The sequence below is a fragment of the Pogona vitticeps genome, chromosome 11, assembly GCF_051106095.1.
Source record: "Pogona vitticeps strain Pit_001003342236 chromosome 11, PviZW2.1, whole genome shotgun sequence".
Classification (NCBI taxonomy): domain Eukaryota; kingdom Metazoa; phylum Chordata; class Lepidosauria; order Squamata; family Agamidae; genus Pogona; species Pogona vitticeps.
Genome location: NC_135793.1, coordinates 3,708,187 through 3,728,913, shown reverse-complemented (window position 1 = coordinate 3,728,913; position 20,727 = coordinate 3,708,187). Strand labels below are relative to the sequence as shown.

General features: G+C 44.1%; 1 long non-coding RNA gene across 1 annotated transcript; it reads right to left on the bottom strand.

Annotated features, from left to right (window-relative positions):
- Positions 1-435: 435 nt before the first annotated feature.
- LOC140702295 (uncharacterized) lies at positions 436-3,117 on the bottom strand. The gene is made up of 2 exons (XR_012081413.2): positions 3,060-3,117; positions 436-1,942 (listed from the first exon to the last, which is right to left on the bottom strand). It is a non-coding gene; the product is annotated as an uncharacterized LOC140702295 (long non-coding RNA).
- Positions 3,118-20,727: the final 17,610 nt, after the last annotated feature.

Here is a 20,727-nt window from a genome sequence, read left to right as displayed (position 1 = left end):
TTCCAAAGGACCATATAATGTAAAGAGTCACTGGTACTATGGCGATGTTGTTGCCTAACCAGCTCTCCAGCTCTCATTAAGAAAACAAGGAAGAGCAGGAAGAAAACCTAGCAAAGGACGAAACTAGGCAATGCAGTTGTCCAATATTATTCTCTTAAAAGGTGCGAGACACAGCTTTATCCTAACACGAGGTGGCATCTTTCTGCATTTTGCAAATTAGCTTGGTTTCATTTTGTGATTGGCCATAAGGCACAAACCTTATAATCACAGGCTTCATTTCCACTTTTGATTGCTCTGCCATGACACTTTGAAGGAACTGAGTCTCCGGAGGGAAAATGTAATAGAAGCCCATTTCTAAAGGTTCTAAACTTTACTTAGCATTCAGCGAGCCCGTGTTTTCAGACTCTTCAAAATCTAACCAGAATACAAGGCACAGGAAAGGTGTTCTAACAGGCTGACTTTGAGAATATAAGGAATGTTAATGGTTTCCTGTGTAAAGTCTGAGGGTCTGCTTTGGTCAGTCAGTGTAAATAGTAGCAATGTATTTTTGAAAGACTGATGTAAGCTCCTTTTTTAAAGAAAAGATGAAGCAGAAAGAGGCACAGATAGTCATTCAAAACACTCTATTGGTGTGGAATGTTGTGTATTCTAGTTAAGTTTTACGTTAGTGCTTCTGAAAAAAGAAGGACCGGGATAAACTAGACATCCTTTCATTGCATTAAATAATTATGAAGTCGTTTTAATTGGTCAAATTTTGACACCAAGACACTCACCATGAATAATGCTCCTGGAGGCTCTCAGATTTCATGTATCTTCCCACCTTGGTGGAAGGCTTTCTAAACCCAGGAAAGATGAGAGACAGGGAGAACACCCATGTACAATCAGTGATAATTAACATGGCATCAATAAACAGTAACTGGGTGGTGTCAAAAAATATATTTGCATGAACGATTTGATTGCAAAAATATAACATGTTTCAAACTATAGTAGATATTGAGTTGAACCTCTTGAATAATTCCCGTTCAGCTGTTTCATGCTGCAGCCTGTCTTTGAAGTTCAGGAATGGACACCTGAGGTCAGAAACAAAGGATCATGGAAGGTCAAAAATATCCTGGCCCTGTTCTTGCTGTTGGGTGGCATCAGGTCATCCTCAACTCGTGTTGACTCTGTGAACAAGTGTCTTCCAAAATGTCCTGTCATTAAAGGTCCTGCTCAGCTCTTACAAACTCAAGCCAGTGGCTTCCGTTATGAGTCAATCCACTTCATATTTGGTGTTCCTCTTTTCCTGTTGCCATTTATTTTTCCCATTCAAAGACTTTTCTCTTCAGGCAAGCCTTTCCTTGAGTGGGTTTTTTTAATGGACTGTTACACCTTACTGCTTTGAATGTGTGTGTGTGTGTTTTTATTTAGTATTGCTTTTGTTTACCCTTTCTCAGGGTGGTGTTTGTCTGCTCCTTTTTAATATTTGTATACTTTTTTTAAAGTATTTCTATACATTTCAGCTTTAAATGTTGCATTTCCATGGTGTAAGCTGCCTTGGGTCCTTTCAAAGGAGAAAAGCAGGATGAAAATATTTTAAGTTGATAAGTAAATATTACTCCAGGACGTAACTAGTTACTTCCATAGTCTGGGTCAAAGAAGGCAACTTGTCTCTGTAACCTCATGGCTACTGACATGTAAGCCAAATTTAGGGGCTTCTGGAATCGGATCCATTTCATTTCTTCGGTCCTCCTGTAGAGAATTCCTGAAACAATACATTTCTGTTTCCCTGTTAACGTCTTAGGAACGCTCAGAGACATTGCCCCTGCTTAAGAGTCATTTTACTTATTATTTATTTAGTTAAAATATCTTTTACCCCACCTTTCTCCTCGAAAGGCCCCGGGGACCCTCTTCTCCTGCTAACCCCCCTGCGCTCCGCTCGGCTCTCCTGAGCAATAAATACCTGTAGAACGAGAAAGGGGGATTCTGTTGTTTTTCTCTCCTGCCTTTGCCCCACAGAAGATGGTTCAAAGGTTAAACCTACACCCAGGTTAGAGCTGGCAAGGGGAAAAAAACAAAGCCGGAACATCGGTATCCCTGTACAAAGGGTCATTCTCAAGACAGGAGATGTTGACCAGTGTGGAAAAATACATTTTTTGGGGGGGGAACATGCGTGACCGACAGAGCTTGCCAACAAACAAAACATACACACGCGAGAACACACGCGCTAAACCTGTTTGACAAGAACTTCGTCCAAAGCAGAAGAAAACAGAACCTGCAGTGTGTTTGGAACACCAGCTGAGATGGAACGGCCGAGGAATTGTTTAATATATCTTGTGTTGGCCATTTTATGTATTTCTGGCCCTTAAAGAAATCAATGCCAGCAATCCAGGGGATTTCCAGAACATGTCCTATTCCTCCAACAGCATTCTTTGGATCCTAGAATCATGGAGTGGGAAGGGGGCCTCCTAAGGCCATCCAGTCCAACCCCAAGCTCAAGGCAGGAATCCAGATCAATCCAGATCCGACAGAGGGTGGCCCCGTTTCCTCTTGAAGGCCTCCAGGGTTGGAGCGCTCACCACCTCCCGAGGTCTTTGGTTCCCTTGTCGTTCTGCTCTAACAGTTAGGAACTTTTTTAGCCTAAACATGGCTTGTTGTCGCATGAGTCCATTATTATGGGTCCTCCGCTTGGATGATTGAGAACAGATCCTGCTCCTCCCCTGTAGGACAGCCTTTCAAGTCTTTGAAAAGGGCTCTCCTATCCCCTCTCAGTCTCCTTTCCTCAAGGCTAAACGTGTCCCAGTCTCCCAGTTTTTCCTCCTAAAGCTTGGTTTCCAGTCCCTGGATCATCCTTTTTCCTCTCCTCTGAACTTCCTCCAGTTTGTTGACATCTTCTTTCTTCAGAAACATTTTCACTTTTTGAATCTCTTTAAAATATGGATGAGTCTGCCCTTCTTTACCACTTTTGGGCGATCTTTTTAGCTTCCGAGCAGGAGAAGGTGGTCATTTTAAAGCCCTGATGCCAGTACCTTGAGATTTATCGATTTCACAGCAAGAAATTTGACTTGTAATATACTTACAGTTAATAGCCTTCCAGTACTACAGTGGATTCTCAGGGTGTCCGAGAATCACCATCCTGTGAATGGGTTCAGATGTTTTTGATAGTTCTGTCAACGAAATAAACTCCACCAATCAAACATTAACATTATCTTTCCAATCTGCTAGCTTGTTATTCACAGTAGCAATCCGGGCACAGATAATTCGCTCAGTATAGACAGATGTATATAGAAATAGAAAAGGGTGCAGATCTTTTAGCATTATGTTCTTCCTGCCCCAACGCTGCATCAAATTAAATTTTTATTTTATGTATGCACCTACTGACTTTGCAAAATGACGAACATTTGTTGGTAGAATACAACTCTACATTACAGAATGACCCAACCATGTTTTGAACAAACAAGTTCGCTATTCAGAATGAAGATCCATCGAACACAGTGAGCTGAATTCGGCAGGAATTCTGCTTGGAGTAAAACCATCAAAATGAATGGGCTTATGTCAATTACAGTGTGCAACTCTCTGTCTTTGTATTAAAAAGTCCTAGCATTCTGGAACAGCAGTTCTGAAACACAAGCCTATCTGTTTTTTTTTTAAAAAAAGATCTAGTTCTTCACAAGGAACTGCTGGATTGCTCCATAGTTTATTTGGCTGCTGGTTGGGAGTTCAAGTCCCCACTGTGCCTTCTTGATCGGGGCTGGACTTGATTATCTCCAGGGTCCCTTCCCAACCTGCTGTTCTAAGATTATAATTATATTTCAAATGCCTTTGTTCTAACTTGGACTAACATGGGAGTTAGGCCACGATGTTCAATGCCTCTTTCTTCCTAAGAGTAGTAGATGACCTCATTTGTTTACTGAAAACGTTTCCATGCACCACTGCTAATAACTTACTAGTCCTGTGCATTTCAACACCTCTGTTGTAACTAGGTCTACTACTGGATTTGGCCCACTGGAGTGTTACGTCCAAAGTTTCACGGGGTTGCGCGATCAGCCAACATTTGTTTGCCTAGTTATAGTTTGTTTTCTGTTTGCGCATAACAACCCATCTGTATGTTAGGATCAGAAGCCTGCCTTTATTGTCTGATTATTGCTACAAAAGTTTCTTTTTAATTCGTTTAAGAACTTAATCTGGTCTCTGGTGACGCCCAGGATCAGACGTTGCGGGGAGGGAAAACCATGTTGGCAGATACGCACGGCTGTGTTCAGGAAAACAATGCTTGATTGAAAACTTTGTCCTAAGTTACAGGAAGCCTAAACATTCAATTCGGCAGCATGAATTGTTAATTAGTTTCCTTTCCAGGACACATCAAGATGTTCTGAAATGCCAAAGGACTTCCTTAAACAATAAAAGAGCACCCGTTCCAGCAATGTTCAAGCCAAGCATGAGAATTTACTTCTTGGCTGATGCATTCATTCTCAAAAATGTTTTTTTAAAAAAACGCTCTCACTACAATTCTCACACAAAGGCGAATAAGTGGGTCCTAGATCAAATCAAGCCTGAACTGTCTCTGGAGGCAAAAATATTAAAACTGAGGCTGCCCTACTTTGGGCATATCATGAGCAGGCAGGACTCTTTGGAACAGACCATCGTGGTGGGAAAGGTGAAAGGCAGCAGGAAAAGAGGAAGACACAATACAAGAGGGTTCAACTCCCTAAAGGAAGCCACCTGCAATATATTGTGCAATATATACAGTATTGCACAAAATTGCACTGTTCCTTTAGTTGCATAAATTTCCCCCAAACTAGACTGTCTGCTGCTTTATCTAAAACATCAAAGCACTGGATGGGTTCATTGCATCTTTCTTAACAATCAACCAGTCCTTCTGTGCTTGCTGTATATGTGCTTAATTTTTTTTAATGGAGAGGCCATCACAAACATTTTATGAAAATTACAGAGGCCTTGGTGGGGTGGGAGAACTTTTTCTCACTCTCAACCGGAGGCCAAAAATCTTCTCCTGCCGGACAGCCGAGATGCACGGAAATAAGGGATTCCATAAGCATTTCTCCCGCCCCCTGTCTTTACCCGATGGCCAAAAGAGAGAGTAAAATTAAATCTCTAATAATAAATTACCATGTGTGCCCACATATGGGTGTCTCTAAAGATTGGGTAATGCAGGCACTGGAAACTTAATGCAGACACTAAAGGTAGCCAAGAAGAGTAAGCATTAAAACCAGTAATGATAGTTGTGTTGTTTCTTATACAGGTGATTGATTGATTCCACCTTCGGTCTGCCAGGATTGCAGCTTGGAGCCTCCTCTTGGCAATGAATTTCCTTCCGGCTCTGGATTAGCTCTGCTCACCCCAGCGGGCCACCGGGATTTGGACCAAATGACCAATCCATTGCCGTTCTTTGCATTAGGAACTAATAAGTGGAAGGGAAGATTTTCAGGCCCTGTTGGGTCCCCCTTAGTAGGTCTACGTGGATGGTGGAGCAGGTTCTTAGCCAGTGTGTTGCCAAGCGTCCTTCGGCCGAGCCTCCACCCCATGGAGAACGTCGGCGAACGCTACTTGGACAAGGCGAGTCCCAGAGGAGCAACCCGTTCTGGGTCTCCTCTCCACCCCGGCCTTCACCCGGCAAGCGGGGGGCCTCTCGCTTTTTCTCCACTTGACCCGCCTCGCAGGGTTGTAGGGTGGGTAAAAGAGGGAAGAGGACACCCACACGTAGCGGTTCCTTCTAACGGGAGGAAAGAAAGGACACTAAGAGGTGATCGAATGGTAAAAATGGGAGGCGCAAAGATTGGTTTTCCCAGCCCGCAGAAATCTGGGCGCCTTTCTCCAAAGACGCAAAACGACATCGTGAAAAACCAAAGGCAGAATAGTTTGGCCTCAAACCAGGATTCTCTCTTTCATCAGGAGAGGGTACCAAAGAAATATCTCGGTTTCCAGCAACATCCCGTTCCTCTGAGATACATTTGAGGACAAAGGAACACGATGCGAGGGTGCAGCTGTTTCCATTCATTTGTTTCCCCCCCTAATTCGACAGAGGAAACCTGTGTATCAGGGTTTCTCACCCGTCCATATCACACTGTCTAACACTCCCTTTCAGTTCTTCCCAAGGGAAACGAGTGGGAACCGGATGGGGGCTGATGGGACATGTTCCTCTGCACTGCTGGGGTTTGGGGGGGTTTACATTGGAGAGTGGCTTGGCCCAGAAGGAGCGCACGCCTCCAGCTATCACCGTTCACGCCACAAGGAGCAAACGCTGAATATAGGACTGCAGCAGAAAGCAAAGTAAGCTGGGCCCTTCGGTTGTATCACTTACAGAAAGTTCGTTTAAAAGGAACCCCACAAGTCATGATGTAACTTGTTATGGAGGGCTCCCTAGAAAGTACTTCGCTGCCATTAACACTGTAAGATGGTTTCGGTCATAATAAACATGCAGCGTCAGGTTAATTCTGATTTATGGCAACCCTTTTCAGAGTATTCTTGATAAAGAATATTTGGAAGTGCTTTACCCTTCCCTTCCTCTAGGGGCAACCTTGGGACGGTGCAGCTTGCCCAGGGCTACCCAGGCTGGCTTTTCACGCAGGAGGCACAAGTGGGGGATCAAACTCCCAACCTCTGGCTCTGCACCAAGAAACCTGAACCACTGAGCTACCTGTTAATTTGTTTTAATGCCCATTACTTTATTGCTTCCCTAGCTTTTCTTTTCTGATCTTGTGCCCCAATTTTTATTTTATTTTATTTTATTGGAAAAGACCTAAAATTAGAGGTTGGGGGAGAAAAGGCCTCAGAATGCCCCTGAAAACTATTTATGTCCAAATAGCAATGAAAATAAAGCAACACATAAATGTTACTAACTGCATGAAAAAGAAAAGTGACCCATTGTTTTAAAAGGAGGGTCAGTGGATCCTTCTTCCTCCTGTTCCATGATCCTCTTTCCATGTGTGTTTAGCCTTCGTCGCCGTGATTCCTTTGTCAAAACTTACCTTTCCCGTTTAATTTTACTTAATGGTTTGCGTTCAACAAATGAAGACGCTGAAGAAGCCTTGCTGAAAAGCAAACAATAAAGTCAAATTAAACAGGAAAGGTAGGTTTTATTGAAAACAAAACCTACCTTTCCTGTTTAATTTTACTTTATTACCTTACCTTCATTTGTTGAAAGCAAACATGTTTCCACCACAGTCGCTCCTGCTTTGTGTTGGGTTCAAAACTTATTAAAGGACCTTTTCCCGCTAGTTAACTTTTCCTGGATCTTCTCTTCTGAAGCCAAAGTTCTCTGCCCTGGGAGAACACAAACAAAAACATGGAATATCGGCCTTTAGACTTTGGACAGACATGTGAGGACTAAGTGTTAGGGGCATGTTTGAGGTCAGATCCAGACCACATATTGTTTGCGAGTCTAAGTGCGCTCAGACGGGGTCTGACCCAAGAGAGAGAAAATCATTACAAGCGTGTAGCAATCCGGGATGTTGTTTTCCCTGTGGAATGTGTCAGGGTCGGTTTGCCAAGCGTCGCTTCCATGCCACCTGTTGGCAAGCGGTGGAACCATTTTTTAAATCCCAGGTTTAAGAGGTAAAAAAGATTTCCCAAACTCAGGAATAATAATTACGCGCCACCAGGTCGATTCTGACTTACGGCGTCTTTTGCCAGGGTTTCCTAGATATAAAAGACTCAGAAGCGGTTCACTCTCTTTTCGAGAGGCAATCTGAGACTGTGCAGCTCACCCAAGGCTATGCAGGCTGGCTTCTATCCTGGGAAGCCCAGTAGGGTGTCAAAATTCACTGAGCTGTCCAGCCTAATTGTGGACCAAAGACTACACATCCAGGTCAGATTAAGACGGGCTGAGGCCTTAAAGGATGTCACAATTCAAGAGCTTTCAACAGAAGCTACTGGGGGAGGGAGAACCCCAATATCACTATCTCCAAAATGAATTATTCTAACACATCTGTTGTTATTTTTGTACCTTTTTGCATTGGTAGTCCCTTCGTTATCTGAGGTCCTAAATTAATGTTTACCTCATTTGTGCAGGGAAAAAAAAACTTTGTTCGGCACTGAAAAATTCTGAGTCCAAGAGCTTGCTTTGAGTACAAGAACTCAATGAAGACTGGATTGTTTGTTTTTAGTAGGTTAAGCTGCATCTTTTGATCAAATGATCCTCAAGAAGTCACTTACAAGAGAGTGGAATAATTCCAACTGAAGATAGCTTAGCTGGTAGCAAAATTCAGTGGTTTAGGTATCTGACCGTGAACCTAGAGGTTGGGAATTCAATTCCCCACTTGTGCTTCCTGGGAGAAGAGCCAGCCTGGGTGGCCTTGGGCAAGCTGCACTGTCCTAAGGTTGCCCCCTAGAGGAAAGGGACGGTAAAGCACTTCTGAGTATTCTTTATCTTTAAAATACTGGAAAGGGTCACCATAAATCTGAATTGATCTGACAGCACACAATTATTATTAAAGGTAGCTTATGGACTTAAAAGGAGCTTGTTACCACAACATTTCAGGGGAGACGCCCTCAGCTCTGGTCAGGAGTGGCTTGTGATTCCAATATATACACAACCCACAAAGCGACACACACCCAGCAATGAATTTAGGGGATGCAGAGCAGGGCAGGCGGCTCAGGAGAAACATCTGGGGGGGGTTCGCCCATGCCACGCCTGCAGATGCCTCTCGCTGTATGATAACAGAGCCGGACCTGGTTCAACTTTGTGAAGTTTTCGTGGGTCCTGACAGAAGTTATTACATGATTCTTCTTTCAGAAACGAGGAAGGGAGAGTGGAACAGATTTATTGTGACAGACGGTGTTCTAGACAAGAGCTCACTTTGTCAGATGCGTGAAAGGCTCTTTCATCGTGCATCTGACAAAATGGGCTTTGCGCCACGCACACGCTTACGCCACGATAATCTGTTCCTTTGTTGAAAAAGGCTGGGCGAGGTTTGTGCCGTTTCTGTTGCACGTGACTAAACGTAGCTGCAGTTTTAGCCTTGAGCTTGTCTTCGGACAAGGGCGGAAGGAGAGGGCCCACGCTGGGGCATCCATGCAATGTTGAGGTAACCCAGGGGCAGACAAACATCCAAACGGATCTTTTCTTTCGGAGCCCCGTCTGGCAGTTGTGGTGGTTTAAAAGCTGGTCAACGAATTGGATGGAGAAAAGGGGAAGGAGAAGACGAGGGAAAGCTAAATCCAGAGATCTTCCTTCCCTGGACTCTCCAACCACCGAGGCCTTGGGGAGGACTCCGGTTGTGACCACCTGCTTCGCCACATGCTCTCGGCTGTGGTTTTCAATTATGTGATCGCCCTGCCTGACTTGTAGAATGTTTACTGGGATCCCACCTTGCCTTTGAAATCTTCCACGTTTTCTCACTGTTTCTTTCCTCTTGGTTTTTCTCCCTCTAATCATCACCATCATCATCATCTTAGAACTGCAGAGCTGGAAGGGACCTGATGGATCATCAAGTTCTCTCTCTCTCTCTCTCTCTCTCATACACACACCATTAATGAGGAAATCGTGCAAGAGCACATGGAATACGAGAATGGCGGAACTAGGAACCATTTGTATGGGAACATCCTGGGAAGCCAACCGTTCGCATCATTTCAAAAATACAAACTAGGTCACGCCCCGGACGTATTTTTTTAGAATCAAGGGAACACCCCCATCCCACAATTTGACACAAAATCAGTTTCTAGCCTTAACTGGAAGAGGTTCCCAAAGAGTCAATTGATTAAATCAACACCGATGGAAACCGCAAACGGACGGTGCATGGGATGAGAGACCTTTGGGTAGTGTGGGCGGCATATAAATTAAATAAATAAATAAATAAATAAAATAAAATGAAGAGGGCGAGGGACCGGCGGCTGCCGTGATTGACAGGAGGGCCGTGCTTCCAACAGCATCTACAACCAGCCTTCAGTGTACGAGGCGCGTGCCTTCGAAATTAGGGTCTCTGGAAAGTTTTCTTCAGGCTCCGACTTAGACTTTCTTACGGACAAAGCAAAAAAGCTCTCCCAAGCCCAAGTAAAAGATGACACATTCCGGTATTTCAACCCCGGGGGATGGACTGCTTGATTACAAATTGAGCAAGCCCTTGTTTGTGGAGGGATGCGATTGAGCAAGCATCTGAGACCTGTTTGCACACTTGTGAAGCCCCCCCCCCCAGGTGCACCGCTGTGGTCTGGCCTCAAGTAAGGCTGCAGAGAGAGAGATTTTTCTGTGTTCCATAGGCACTCGTTTGAGATGTGTTTAGCCTTTCTGAATGGGATCCACTGACATGTCTGTATTGATCGATGTTATTGGAACAGCTGGATAGCTCAGTGGTTTAGGTGGAGCCAGAGGTTGGGAGCTTGATGCCCCCCCCCTCAACTGGGCCTCCTTGCTCAAGGGTACCCAGGCTGGCTCTACTTGCAGGAGGCCCTTCGGAGAATGCCCAGCCTCGACCCAAACCACTGAGCTACCCAGCCAGTAATAATTGATTATAGGTTCCACATGACTGGCATGAAAAAGATGGATACACCAAATTTTCAGTAGCCGTGAAAAGCCACTCCTTTATAAGCAGCTCAGCGGCAAACCTGCACACGGAGTCCTGGAAGTAAGGCTTGTGGAACTTGAGCAGACATGCCTTTCAATAGGAAAAAAAAAAAAAAAAAACAACCAGGAGTTTGACAGAAAGAAATGCCGATTTCACGCAGAAGATTCCTGGTCTCTGTATGTAAGGCTAGGAAGAATTCTCTCCCAGGGAGTGGCTTGCCCATCAAAATTTGACAATACCAGTTGGGACGGACCCCAGATAAGGGCAGCTCCCTACACTCTTGAAATTATGTTGGTTGATAACGATAACGATCCTCTTAGAACTGCAAAGCTGGAAGGGACCTTATAGATCATCAAGTCCAAACACTGGTTTCCAATGGGAGGCTAAAACAATTGGAAAAGATTAAAAATCCACACCCTTCTTGACCAAGCTAGAATTGGGGGTATCCCACCTGAAAGGATTGCGTAAGAGTCCATATGTAAACACGGTTAAGAATCAGTATGTATTGCTTTCCGCCAGCACGCCTGGATCCAAGGACACGATTCTGGCTGGATTACTGTAACATGCTCTGCATGGGGCTGCCTCTGGAAAGTGTTTAGAAACTTCAGGATGTGGCAGCCAAATTGCTAACTGGACACAGCAATCACACAACTCCCCTGTTACAGCAGCTCCACTGGCAGACAATCTGTTTCCAGGCACAATTCAAAGTACTGGTTCTCACCTATAAAGTCTCTCTTTTTGACCCTGCTTAGGCGTTAAGATAATCAGGAGAGGCCTTTCTCTCCATCCCAGGTGTTTTCGGTGGGCACACAGGAGAGGGCCTTCTCTGTGGCTGCTCCCAGACTGTGGAACTCCCTCCCACTGGAGGCCGGACTAGTCCCATCTTTCCTGTCCTTCAGCTAGCAGGCAAAGACCTTTCTCTTCAGGCAGGCTTTCCCTCAGTGACTGGCTTCCTGAGTGGGGTTTTTACATGAATGATTTGTCTTACTGCTCTGAATGTGGCTTTGGTGTTGCTTCTGTCTACCGTTTTCGTTTGGTATTTGATTGATCCTTTCTCGTATACTCGCTGGCTTTAAATACTGTCTTTAATGATGTAGGCCATCTTAGGTCCTTTTTAAGGAGAAAGGTGGGGGAAAACATTTTAAATAAATAAAATAAATAAACAAGATGGTGCACTATAAAGCAACCATGTCCAACAGGTAAATATTCTCTTTAACCTCTGAGGTAAACAGTCACTTACAATGCATCTCTTTTTAAAACAATTCTTTTATTGGTGTTGTTTTCTTTTGTTTTTAAACAGTCGTTGAGAAGCAAACCCCTGTGTATTTTCCAATCGCCATTTACGTAATGAAGCACGCTGAACATGATATACGTAGGTGAGGAAAATCGCATGCAATGAAAAGCTTAAGCTTTCCCCGTTGGCGGAGCACGTCTGTAAACTAATTTCGTCGCAAGAGCATTGTCCGTCTCTGTTCGTGACATTCATTCCCTCAAAGATGCTGGTGGACCAGGAAGAGAACTTCCCTGAGTCACACAACTCAACTTTACGAACCGTAGGTGAGATATAAGATTCACCTTTGCATTGCTTTTGAAAGGTTGCGTGACAATTGGACCAATGCAAGGACACATCTCCTCCAGAAATGAATATATTTCGATCGAACCATTTCAAACATCAAATGCCTTCACACCTACAAGGGGTGTCATCTTTCCTGGAAACATGTACCCTTCTTGGAAGTTCGTGGTGAACAAACCGTGAAATGTGTGACTCACGACAGCCACTTCAGGGAGAAGATGTTCTTGACCTTCCTTTCCTGTCTCTCGGTGGATTCCTTTATTTCAGACATGATCCCACCTGTTCCAGCAACTCCACCCCTGCCTTTTGGCTCACAGGTTCCTCCGAGATTTTTTTACCTTGAGCTTTGTCCTGCTCCTGGAGGGAACGAGCTATAGTTGGGCCTCTTCTAGCATCTGGGAATCACAAAGCAGAAGTGTGAAGACGTTCAGACGATGCTCCTCTTCCCTGTACAATCCCACAGGACTGACCAAACCAGAAGGAGATGATCAGTTGCCATCCCTTCATCTCCAGATCAAGGTACATACATAGGACCTCACGCTGGCCAAGTTATTTTAACACATGAGTCAGAAAATTCCAGAAACTCCTCTTCCCTTCCTAAGCAACAATAACAAAATAAGTTTCTAACTATTTGCTTTTCTTTCATGATACGGAAAGCCTGAGGTGGCTGATTCATTCTATGGAAGGACGGGGACAGTCCTCCTACTTGGTAAAACATACTGAAGCTGCATTACACATTTTCCCCCCTTTTCTGTGTCTGTGGGCGTCTTGTACGGAGGAGTGTTAAGTTTGGTTAAAGTTCGACAAAATACTTGCACCCGGGAGGCAGTAGAAGACAGGAGGGCCTGGCGTGCTCCGGTCCATGGGGTCACGAAGAGTCGGACACGACTAAACAACTAAACAACAACATAGGGAAACACATCGTATTGTGTTGCACCTCAGGAAAGAACAGTGGTCAATGGAGTGTGTTGCTTTGGTGATGGCAGAGTCTCATCATCATCCGACTCTTTGCTGAGAGGCGATGGGGCCAGCTTTCTCAAACAGGGACCCTTCAGAGGTTGGCTAAACTTGTTGGGGATAATAGGAATTGTAGTCCAGCGTCACTGGAGGGCATCAAGTTTGAAAGAGTTGGATCGGGCCGATGATAAGAACGGAAGCAAACATTAGAGCCAGCCCATTATTTGAGATCAGCAGCAATTTCTCTCATGTTTGGGATGCACAAATTAGCTTGTTTTGGTTTGGTGATTGATCTTCACGACTGAAGTGGAGGATTCCTTTGATTCCATAAAACCAGAAAGACTGCCTCAGCCACCTCGCTGCCTCGTTAATGTACTTTCAGCTCTAATTATCCACCTTAGATGGTTAAGGGAAGCTGGAGAGACTAGGCTGGACTTCTGGAAACCAAGGGCTGGATGTAAACAGGGATAAATAACAATTTGCTTCTCTTGATTTGATTATTTACTTGGCTTTGCATGGACGATAACAGCTATTAAAGGTGCTTGAAAGGAAAAAACAAACCAAGGGCTTCCCTCCCAGTTTCACCACCGAGCCATCCCAGCGCTTCCACTGGCCTTTCGGTACCTATACCAGAATCATGATGGTTTCCCCATCTCTTCCCCTAAAATCATGGTATGTCTGTCTGTCTGTCTGTCTGTCTATCTATCTATCATCTGTCTGTCTGTCTGTCTGTCTGTCTGTCTGTCTGTCTGTCTGTCTGTCTGTCTATGCTTGGGGAGAGCTAAAAGCCTAAATCCAATTGATTACCGCCCCCCACTAGACCCACTCAATCAGTGGGATTTGAATACCGTTGATTTACTATTCAAGAACTGATCAAATAGGTCTGCTGTGTTTGGGATTAGCCATTTGATTCAGACATCCAGGTTTTCACGCAGGTCATGTCTAGAAAGGCAGAAAGACAAGGCACAGGCAATTAATCCCTTTGCATAAGTATTCCCTGTAATTTTCTTTCATTGATCTCACCAGGTTATAAAAGATTAGGAGGGGGGGGAGAGAAAATAATCAGAAATTTCCAGATTATAAATCACTGCATTACCAAGCAGGCTAAGGAAAGCAATGGGCCACAATGATGTGTTCGACGTTCCATATAATTTAACAAGCAGTTTTACAGATATAAATAGGTGCATTGTTTGGGGCCAATAAAAACTGACTGCTTTTCAAGCAAAGTGTTGGAGTCTGTGAAATGAGCAGGAGTGGAGCAGATTGCATTTTATGTTCCTTCAAACCATTTTGGGGTTTATGGTGGAAATCTAATTAATCTACATTAAAGCTACACCAACCCTCATTCAGAAGATTGAAGGAGGACCTGATGTTAGGCTACGGAACCAGCCAGACATAATTTGGGTTTTGGAAGTACGACATTAATGCTGAGTTGCGGGAATTTCAGAGAGCTGCTCACAAACTGATTTGCGTACAATTACTGGACATGTTTGGGGCAGATCTTTCCCTCTTCCTGTCTGTAACAACTTAAAATTCAGTAAAATTCTTCCTTTTTACTATTCACGGTGGCTCCAAACCATCGGGGCCACAAATGGTCTGCATTCCCCCTCGCAGGAATGATGAAGAGCGACACTCTTTACGTGGTCATCCTGGAGGAAACGCATTTGATCCAAATGAGTTCTGAGACCCTCACCGTGGCTCCTACTTTGCATCATTTATATTGAGTACCTTTGACATAAATGTATTTTTTTTTTCCAAAGTGGCTCGCAAGTTAGTAAGAAACAAAAAAAGTACATTTTCAAAAAAACAGAGTATTGCAATGAAAGGTTAGGCAGAAGGCAAGCAAAGCAGCTCCGTGATTTAAGTCTTTGCTGGCTGAACCAGAGGTTAGGGGTTCGATTCCCGCTGCGCCTCCTTGACAGGAGATGGACTCAAAGGGTCCCTTATAGCTCTTCTGCCTAAGGCTGCTCGTCCATCAAGGTCCAGACAAAGCATGCTGCTTCTATACTACCCCACAGCACTTAAAGCACTCTCTGTGCGATTTCCAATTTAATGATGCTGACTACACATGGCCCCTCCCCAGCAAGCTGGGTACTCACATTACCAACCTTGGAAGGATAGAAGGCTAAAACAATTTTGAGCCAGCTACCTGAGCCCGTAGGAATCGAACTCAGGTTGTAAGCAGAGTCTTGACTGCAGTACTGCAGTTTAACCACTCTGCCATGGGGCTCCAAAAGCAGGCGAGTTATTTTGGTGCATTCAGAAAAAAAAAAAAATCCTACAGCCATATCTCCCTAAACCTTACAGTACAGATGCAATGCTAACACATCAAATAAAGTCACAAACCAACCAACTGCCTCCCACTACCCGACGGTAGGGCCGGTCCTGGCTACAAAGTTAGGATGTTAACATGGGCAATTCAAGGCACGGTGAGATTTTGCCTTTCTTTTGGGGATGGGGAATTATAACCTTCTCCTTGGGACCAAAATTTCCAGTGGTGCTCTCTGCTTGGAGGTGCCACAAGACCTTCGGTGAAATCAAGCCAAGATTTACTAGGAATCCTTCAGGTTATGATGGTGTGCTTTTATCAGCCACGACCACACGGCACACCTTGTGATGTGAGTCCATTACATGCAGAAATGATGCCACCTAAATGTCATTCTCCCTCCCCCTTCAAAAAAACAACCCTACGTGAGTAACAAAATGTGTCACAGAAAAACTATCCAGTCTAAAGCATCATGCTGGTAGCTGATGTTCCTGTCATGTCTCATCAGACCGCGAGTGGTTCGTTCACAGCTAGATGGCCATCGAAACATGGAGACTTTGCAGTGCTTCTGCGTGGGGGGTTTGCAAAGCCATGGAACCATGCCGAGTAAATGCTTGATCAATTTCTGGACATGAGTTTTGAGGAGGCTGGGTTTTGAATCGGTTCTCAAGAAGAACACGAGGTCCTGCTTGGCTGACACGGATGTTTGAGTTCTCTCTTGAGGAGAGAACCATTGATTGATTGATTGAGTTGTTTATTTAACATGTTTTTTAACCCATCTTGCTCCTTTAAAAGGACTGAAGGCAGCTTACATCACTGAAGGACCATATTTAAAGCGAAAAGCAGTAAGCATAGAAGCACAGAAACGGTTCATACAATTTACCACACTAAGAGACTTCGGTAAACAAAAGCAACACCAAAACCACATTCAAAGCAGTGAAGCAGAACGGTCCAACTCAAAAGCACACGCAAGGTAGCTAGTGACCGAAGGAAGGCTTGCCTGAAGAGAAAGGTCTTTGCTTGCTTGTGGAAGGAGAGCAAAGATGGGGCCAGCCTGATCTCCAGTGGGAGGGAGTTCCACAGTCTGGGAGCAGCCACAGAGAAGGCCCTCTCCCGTGTCCCCATCAAACTTGCACCTTTGACAGCCAGCATTCACATTATAATTCCCCTCAGCTTTTCCTCTTTGGCCATCAGGCTGGCGGAGGGAAGGGTACACCACAGAGAAGCAGGAAAAGCACAGGACACCGGGGTGCTTAACTCCTCATCCCGATGGCTGCTTTGGCTCAACACCTCCTAGCTGTGTTCTCCCCAGCTGAATGACTTTCGGCAGAATTATTTTCCCACCTACAGCCCGTAGATGACAGGAAGAAGAGAGGTCCCTGGCAGGCGCAACTGTGGTTTGTGGGCGGGCGTTTTAGCACAGGCAGGACTGCTGTCTTATGCTTCCATTCCAGAATTGGTGATTGCCGCTACGAAACCCAAATGGATGGCTTAGCTGTCCCTTTGCTTAAGCCAGTGCACAATCTAGCCACTTACTAAGAAATGTAAATCTTCCTCTCACTCCCCCTACGGAGACAGAGGCAGGGGAGAATGCAAAGGTTTCTTTTTTAAAAAACAGTCCTTATAATTCAGTGTTAAATTGGTTGCTCAGCAAGCCGAATCAGTGCTCTGCCACTTGGAAATATATATATTTAGTGATATAAAAGTTAATGATACACACACACACACACACACACACACGTGTGTGTGTGACTAACTTTTGCCTTTTCTTTTCTTTAAAGGGAGGGTAACCTGGTGACCTCACTTAGGGACCCTCCCTAGCATCTCAGCGAGTGTTTGGGGATAACTTGTGCTTCCCTGGAAGCTGAGAGTGTCCATCTCCTCTTTTGGTACCTGCTCAGTGTATTCCTGATAAGGTATGGATACTTTCCGTTCCCCTTTCCCCCATTTTTAATTGCACACTGCCTTTATTTAACAGTTTTAAACCTACAAATGCTAGATCTGCTATAAGGAGTCTTTGGGGGATGCTGCTCCACACTGTCGCCTGCCCTTTGCTCCATCCTATGGTCACCTCAAAAGTACATAAAGGGAAAGGTTCCCCTTGACCATTAAGTCCAGTAGTGTCCGACTCTAGGGGCCAGTGCCCATCCCTCTTTGTAAGCCGAAGTGTTGGTGTTTGTCCATAGAAGCTTTCTGTGGTCATGTGGCCGACATGACTAGGCATATAAAGCCATTACCTTCCCACCGTGGTGGTACCTATTTATCTACTTGCGTTTGCATGCTTTCGAACTGCTAGGCTGGCAGGAACTGGGACAAGCAATAGGAGCTTACCCCATCGCGTAGATTTGAACTGACGACCTTCTGATCGACAAGCCCAGTGGCTCAGTGGGTTAACCTGCCACGCCATCCACATCCCCCAAAAGTACATACCATATTTTTCGCACCATAAGACGCACTTCCCCCCCCCACAAAACAGGGGGGTGGAACGTCTGTGCGTCTTATGGAGAGAAGAAAACAGATTATATTTTCCTGTTTTCTTCTCCTAAAAAATTGGTGCGTCTTATGGAAAGGTGCGTCTTATGGAGTGAAAAATACGGTACATTCAATACAATCTGTATTTACACGTTTGTCTGAGGACAATGCAGTCCTTAGCTATTTTCTGCTCTGATCGGAGACTGGCTGTTCCCTCTGGTGGCTGGGGGATTCTGGAATCGTACTCCTAACATTAACGTCCCCACTTCTTCTGCCCCTGACTCCTCATGGAGTCCCGCACCTATTGAATGATCCTCTCTTAGCCCTTGTTTTCCTCCTAAAGACTCGTAAAGCTGTTTACCAAATGTGGTTGCATTCCTGGACCTCTGGAATGACAGGAATTTGAGGGAGCGCATATAGAGCAAAGGTCAAAATCCCTGCAGGTTTAGGGTTGCGAGAACAGGTTTCCCCATGTGTCCAAGGTTCAAATGCTTATGGAATAACTCAGCCTGAAACTAACGGGCAATGGTTTTTATTAGGACCAATGGAACTTTGCAGAAGTCCAAAATTGTGAATGTCAACATGTGAGCCACCAAATCTACTCCTTGGTTTCTGAGCTTTGCTAATTTACTACTGAACATGGAGCACTCAGATCAGCGTGTGTTTTGTAAACCTGGGTATTAAACCTAGCCCTCAAATGAGGGGTAGCGGTTAGAGTCTTAAACAACGACTGCAAAAACCTGGGTTCAAATCCTCACTCGGCAACAAAGATCACTAGCTGTTCTGGAGGCACAGGTGTGATGATTCAGCTAGAGCAGACAAACCACCGTGAGTTGCTTGAAGGGAAAGGCAAGAGGTGAATGGAACAAAATAAGATAAATAAATGAGAAATGGGCATTGTTTAAATGCCGAGTGAGAATTCTTCTTTCTCAAGAAGCATAGCGCTAGAGGAAAAAGTCAAATCTTAACTTAGGGACAACTGAGAAGGAGGCTGGAAGATTTTGTTTTGAGAGAACAGCCTTCTGTCGATAAAGCAAAACAAACAAACAAAAAATTAATTTCCTTGTTAAAATAACAATATTCTCGCTTTCCACAATATTGGTGAGCAAGAGAATGGATCGTCTGTTTGCTGGCAACACTTGCTGGCGAATGGTACTATTAATCTGTTGCGGGGAACAATCCTGTCCTCCTGGGAGTGAGACAAGCTATGATGTAATGAGTGTCTTCTCCAGTGTGAGATTCTATGATCCCTTTGTGCGGAGAGACGGCCCTCTTTGTGGCAGTCGCTATTGAAATGTATAAAAACAACATCCTGCCCACCCCCATGCTTATTTTTGTAGCACAAAGAACAGTAAACTCTGGAACACATTCTTTCAGGAGGTCCAATTGCTCCCCGAATCTCTCTTTTTATTCATGAAGGGGTGCAGGACGCATCCTCTTAGCTGCTTTCCTAAAACTGTTCTCGTAGTTTCAATGGTTTTTTTAAAAAAAGTTTTCTTGGGACTGCTGTTTGGTTTTGAATCTTTTTCTGTACTGCTTCAGCGGGTTTCAGAAACATGGCACAGAAAAACTCCTTTAAAATCCATAAACGCATCAGTTCCCCACTATGCCTCCTTGACAGGGGGTAAACTTAACGATGCATAGGGTCCCTTTCAGCTCTGCAGTTCAAAGATGATGGTGATTACACAAACCAACTAGTTATTGTTTTGCATGTCACTCTGAGAGCATTATGCATAGTTATGGTGTGATTGTTATTATCACCTTCATCAATACTATGATTTCTCAAAATGATGGAAATGATTCAGTTGCTATTTGCCACTAATCAGAGCACAATTAAAGGCACAGAATCAAAACTGAGATAAATAGTTTGTTGTTGTTTAGTCATGTCCGGCTCTTCGTGACCCTATGGACCAGAGATAAATAGTTAGCCTTGAACAATAGTTAATGAAAAATGATAGAGTTAGGTGAAAGAAGAAAAAGACTGATTACAGTATCTTGGAGCTGACCTCCCCATATTTGGGGGTCAGATAATCCAGGGCTATGTGCTTTCTTTCCTTCTCATCTCCATTTATTTGTCACTAAGGAATTATAATATATTTTTCTCATTTTTAAAAAAAACCTCAAAATATATAATATCCTGACGTTTGCAGCTCTCTTTTCTAGCCGTACAGAGTCCTATTGTGCCCTCTGCAGGTTCATAAAAGGCAACAGTGGGAGAAAAAGAAGACAATATAAGGAAATACTGGTAATGAATTTGTGGCCTTTCAAGTAACCATAGATCTGGCATGAACGATCCATATGTTGGTGATTCATTCCTTTTGATTGCTGCCACGCCTTCTACATGGGGCTGCCCTTGAAGATTGCTAGGAAAGAACAACTGATCTAAAACAATTTAGCCAGATTGCTTTCTGCTATGTATTATATAGATAGTGTTGCACAGAGCTTGTAAGTGTTTTTATAAATAAAACAGGAAAGTAAAGTTGCTGCAGATTTTGGATGTTTTAACATAATGTTAATATAATATCACCTGCTAATAACTTTCTGTGATTCCAGGTGATGAAGAGAACTCCTGCTGTAACCAGAAACTTTGTACAGTACCGGTGGTGAAGTTTCATTTTATACAAATACATTTGCCAACAAGCTAAATGTGATATATGTAGCAGAAACAAGCATTAAAGCCTAGGTACCGTGGCAGCTTTCAGAGTAGAAAATACATTTCAGTGTGTATTTTGTGGCTTTACTATCTGACTTCCACTTGTCCAGCCAGAAGAACACTGAAAAAAATCGGTTGTGATCCACAGATCTTACTAAGACCTTGGTACTGTATTGGTTTTAAAAGTCCCGCAGCACTTTCGTTTCCGCGGGAGAGAAGAACACAAGTCCCTCTTTCAAAATTCAAATGTAATTGATCCTCCCTCCATTTGATCCTCAGTACAAGCCTGCAAAGAAAGCCGAGGTCC